General features: G+C 47.8%; 2 pseudogenes; one reads left to right on the top strand and one right to left on the bottom strand.

The window, feature by feature from the left end:
• The first annotated feature begins 209 nt into the window (after positions 1-209).
• On the top strand, positions 210-4,814 carry LOC131492854 (Golgi-associated RAB2 interactor protein 6-like; annotated as a pseudogene).
• On the bottom strand, positions 2,969-3,063 carry LOC131490132 (U2 spliceosomal RNA; annotated as a pseudogene).
• Positions 4,815-5,606: the final 792 nt, after the last annotated feature.

Raw genomic sequence — 5,606 nt, 5'->3', positions numbered from 1 at the left:
TGCGTCCTCTCCATCCCCTTCAGCATGGCTCTGTCCTCTCCCTCATGGCTTGGCCGGGTTTGCGGCAGATTGATGTCCCTTTCTGAGGAGGTGGCTACTGGGATGAGGACACAGTGTTGCATGATAGCTACAGGTCACAATGGACAGGAAAATTGTAAAGGCAGCCTAGGGGGTGGGGAGGTGGAAGTGCCAGGGGCATGCAGGTGGGCTTTTGTTCAGGAGGAGGGTGGGGACGCAGAGGACGCGGCTCCCGGTGGCCGCTCCACCTCAGCTCTCAGACGTCGGTGTGGTCCTGGACTGGCGGTGCCCACGCGAAGGCCCTGAGGTCAGTCCACATCCCTCTACACGGGGGGTTCCGAGGAAAGGGGCTGTGGGGTCTCCGGAGAGAGGGCACCCTGCGCAGCATAGTGAGATACAACAGAGTGGGACCATGACCTAGACCAGGGTTGGAGCCCTGAGGAGGAACCTGACCTGGACCTTAGGAAGTGCAGGGACAGCCTCATCATAATTGGATGGAGGAGTCTGCCCTGGATGGGGCGGGAATCCCCGAGGAGGTGAGGGCAGAGGAGTGTGGGGGAGAACCTGACACAGGGGAACCCTGAGCAGGACAGGGGAGGATCCAGACTGTGGTCAGGTTTGGGTTGATCCTGATCCAGAGCAAGGAGGAAGGGGACATAGGTCTACATGGAAAAGCCTTCCGAAGGGTGGAGTAAGTGAAAAGCTCACATAAAGTGGTTTGTCTTTGCTCAGATGGAAGTGATGGACACTTTTCTTGGGCGTGGTGAGTCCACAGTGAAAGTAGTGAGCTGTTTTAGGCCTGAGGTCTGTGAGAGAGTCAGGAGCCAGCAGGGACTGTGTGCACAGTTGTGTGTCATTCACTGCACAAGGTCGTGCAAGTCATTCACTGCACAAAGGCAGCTGGCTGAGGGGTGAGGGGAGGGGTCTGCAGTCTGGCCTGTGCTCTGGGCTGTGTGGTCGTCCTGGTTCTGGGGATGCCTTCCTCTGGCTCTTACACAGGCACCACATGCTGACAGACTGTATAGGGCTGGGGGCCGAATCTGCCCAAAGGACTCCTCTGTCTGAATCACAACGCTACAGGATGTGTGTGCTCATGAGCTCCTTGTGTGGGAGGCTGGGTGCAGGAAACCGTCTAAGTTTAAGGGCAAGAAGTAACCTTCCTCCCCTTTCTTGGTGTGTTAGTGACAGGCAGCCATGGACAGCGACCTGAAGTTGCTGTGTGAGGGCTCCCGAAGCTTCCAGATGTTGCACATGTTCAACAAGTCTGTGGGGAAGCTGCAGGGGCTGCTGTGCAAGGGGGAGTACGCCCTGCTGAAGCACCTGCTCATATTTGAGAGTGATTTTATACAGGTGAGGTGCCCCACCCCCTCCTCCTCCCTCCCTTTCATTCTTTTCTGTCCACAGCAATTTATTGAAGACCTGCTACATGCTGAGTGCACAGAGAGTCTTCAGTGACATCTCCAGCAGGTAGAGGAGACATACAGTTGTTCTGTTTTGTTTTTTTCACTTACTTATGTACACACCCAGTTTTACCAGGTGGCTGATCCCTCCCATACTTGCATCCGAGGTATTATTGTTTAGAGGAAAACAAAAACCAAACATGAATATGGTTTACTCTTCTGGACACACTTCCCTTGTTGCATTTCCATTTCTCCCCAGTTACCACTATCTCATATTTGGTCATTATTCTCATGCAGGTTTTGTCCTTTCCTATATATTTACTTATTTTTTTAAGTTTACTTATTTATTTTGAGAGAGAAAGAACAGGGGACAGGCAGAGAAAGAGAGAGAGAGAGAGAGAGAGAGAGAGAGAGAGAGAATCCAAGCAGGCTCCACGCTGTTAGTGCAGAGCCTGATGTGGGTCTCGAACTCACAACCGCAAGATCATGACCTGAGGTGGAACCAAGAGGTAGAAGCTTAACCGACTGAGCCTACCAGATGCCTCTGTCCCCTTCTATATGCTTACTAAATGTTTTATGACTCTGGGAGGCACAGTGCAGTCTTCTCATCTCGTACATATGGATGTTCGACATGATTTCACACGGGCTGTGCCATTTGCAGCTTGCTTTTTCTCGTTCAGTGTGTCGTAGGAACTTGAGGCTCCACAGTTCTTCTTATTTTTCTGATTATCTCCAATATCCAAAGCAAAAAGCAATTTGGTGTCCATTTCCTGTGAGCCTCACAACAACCTTCCTATGCAGGCACAACAGATATCCCCATTTTGCTCAGGAGCAAACTGAGTTCCAGAGAGTAAAGTGAGTTTCTCAGACCATCAGGTGGCTGAGGCCCAGGTTTTCTGGATTTCAGCTCAAGGAATTTCTAGTCTGTACTGGTTTCTGGATGAAGGTGTGGGTCATGACAGTACAAACCAGATGTTGGGTGTGAGCAACTACACACCTTGTGAGTGTGGGAGAGGAGGGGAAAGGAAACACATGAGGACCAGCCAGGGAGCTGCATGATTTATCATTGATTCTCAACCTCGACAAGTCCTTGGAATTACCCACAAAGTGTAGGAAACACTGTACCCAGTACCCACTCCCAAGATTCCTGTGGAATGACTAAGGCTCTCTGGGCAGCAGACGCGTCTGAGCTTCCAGTTGATTGAAATGTACAGGCTGGATTAGGGATCAGTAAACACATGCAGACACAAGACACAAATGATTAATCTTGCTCAACTATTTGACAGTTTGGCGTAAGTGGTTGCATTATGCCCCTTTATCCTTAAATTCTTCATGCATCTTCTCAGAACTTGGACTTTTGCTTATGCAACCATGATGCAATTTGTTGAAATTTGATATTGATAGAATGTGTGTTACATTTTCTCATTTGTCTGAATAATAGCTGTATTTCCTAATCCAGAATCATGGATTACACTTGATTGTCACACCTCTTTAATCCTTTAGTCCAGAATGATCCCTTTGCCTTTCATTGTTTTTTTGCATTAGAATTTTTGAGGTGAAAAAGCTTTTTAAAAATAAAAATTAATAAAACGTTCATTTTGCACAAACTGTACACTTGATCTTAGCCAAAAGGCTGAGAAGCGATATTTTGGGGGGAAAATTCTAAATTTGTTTACTTAGACACTTACTGAGAAGTGCTCGAGTTATGTCCAGTGTCTTATTATTGAAATTATGGTGATGAACAACTTTGTGTGTGTGCAAGTAAATGTAGAATACATTTTCAAAAGTTGAATTGTTGGGTCTTAAGCTGTGCATGTTTTTGTTATTTTAATAGTGATCACATGCACTTCTAGGTAGGAAAATAACACATGCACCTTGAGGAAGGGGGGTTTGGCTCCTATGACAGGTCATATTGCAGAGGGAGATGTGAATCAGTTCTGTTGATACAGGGCTTGAACTACCTGTGAGGGAATGCTACCATCCCTTTGAGTTCTTGCCACAGGCCAATAACTGCGGTGGCCACTTTATTTAGGAGCAGAGCAGAGGAGTGCAGATGCAAGAGAATGTAAGATAAGGCCCTTTTCCTGTTTCTTCCAACAACAGATCAACAAAAGAGGAGAAGTGATTGATGTGCACAACAGCGTGCAAATGGTGACAGTGGGCATTGCATACACTAGCCAAAACCTAACAATACCTGATATCTTGTTGCTGGCACAGCCAGCTGTGAGCTATGCAGTCAGTGCCAGAAATGACCAAGATACCCAGGGAAAGGGCTTCAAGTCCACAAAGAGCTTGGAGCTGACCAGGTGAGTCCAGGAATTTTAGTGCCTCCCTGTAAGATGTATCCAGGAGGAACATGACCATCAGGCACATGATTCCCCATAACACAGAGCCCTCCGTGGCCAGACCAGTAGCGGTGGGGTGGATTCAGAGGAGGAGAAATCAGACACAGCTATAGGATCCACAAGGCTTTGTTGGGAAAGTGGTTGTTGATTATGTAAGAAGTGTTATGGGAATAAGACTGGAAGAAAAGCTGGGAAAAAATAGTAGGAGGCCTTGCATGGCAATGAGGGGTTAATTCCTACAGTTTTGGGAGGTGGTCAGGAGACATCAAGGTTTTTTTTAATTTTTTTTAACATTTATCTATTTTTGAGAGATAGAGAGTGTGTGTGAGCAAATAGGGGAGGGGCAGAGAGAGAGGGAGACACAGAATCTGAAGCAGGTTCCAGGCTCTGAGCTGTCAGCACAGAGCCCAACATGGGGCTCTAATTCATAAACCATGAGATCATCACCTGAGCCGAAGTCTGATGTTTAACCAACTGAACCACCTTGACGCCCCAGGAGCCATCAAGCTTTAGTCAGGAGTGCGATGAGTTAAATGATGTACCCTGAATTCAGACTGCACCTGTCAGTGCTAAGGAGGTGGATGTGAGGGCTGAGATCAAGTGGACAGGACTATGGAATGCTTCAAGAGAGGATTAAATTCTGACTAGCCCTAGAGATCCCCTTACTCCTCCTTCCCATCTGCCCCAACCTAATCCTCCACTTTGCTCCCCAACAGGCTGCTTCCTTTGAAGTTTGTGAAGATATCCATCTACAATTACAAAAAAAAAAAAAAGTTCCACTTGAAGCTTGTAACTGGACGCTCTTTTTACCTACAATTGTGCATCCCCCAGATGCAAAGGAAGATCTGTTTGCATGCTGGGAAGACTTAGTGTACCTGCGGAGACCACCAGTAGAGGCTTACAGTGGGACCCTGGCCCAGCCGGCGGGTGACATCATCTCCATTCCTGTGCTGGAGGGGGAGAACAAGAAGAACCCAGCAGTATGTCTCTGCAGAGACTCTTGGAGAAGGGCCAGGGTGATTTGGAAGAGCTGCTAAGTCTCCTCCAGGCTCCTCTCTGAGGCTCAGCAGGAGAAGGCATTTCATTTGGAAGGATTCAGGCCAAATAAGGCACCGTGTATAGACTTTCCTACCTTGGAAAGGTTCCAAGTACTTCTGAATATCTGTGGTCCCTTAGATGTCACCTCCTCTAATCTCATACCCAGTGTTGTAATGCCCTCAACAGCATCCCCGCTGTCCAGTGCATTCTGGAACGATGACCATGACAGCCCAGGCAATCTGATCTGCTGTGGGATACTTTCAAATAGTAGAAAGTCTTTCCTTGATTTCTGTATACATCTGTGGCCTGGCAGCATGCCCTGTGTATATGTGCACATTTTGTACTTAAGCATAAGACTGTAAAATGGCATAGCTCTTGACCAGCAGCCTCACTTTTAGGAATCTGTTTTGCAGAAATGCTAAGACGTGTATGAGATATAAGTGTGAGGATGGTCGCTGGTGAATGGTAGTGGTTCTTTTCTGACAGTGGAACTATGCGCAAAAAGTGGGGTGAGTGCTGTGGGGGTGCAAGAGCAGGGATTACTGCATCTGCTGGACTTGATGACCTCAAAGTCTCTCCTAATTATAAACTCTTGAGTGGTTTGCTTCAGGAAGGCAAGTGACAGTCCCTTCCAGTCTCACTTATGCTCTTCTCTGCTTCCCTGTTTTCTCCACTCGTCACAGGCCATGGAGCTCCACAGAGAAGGGGACCAAGATCAGCTCAGCATCCAGAGCCTTCCCATGGTTGCTGATGTGTCTGCAGCCACGTCTGTTGCTTACACTGGTGGTGAAGGAGTCGAGCAGCA

Source organism: Neofelis nebulosa, chromosome 1, assembly GCF_028018385.1.
Source record: "Neofelis nebulosa isolate mNeoNeb1 chromosome 1, mNeoNeb1.pri, whole genome shotgun sequence".
NCBI classification, from domain to species: domain Eukaryota; kingdom Metazoa; phylum Chordata; class Mammalia; order Carnivora; family Felidae; genus Neofelis; species Neofelis nebulosa.
This window is presented reverse-complemented; position numbering and strand designations above follow the sequence as displayed.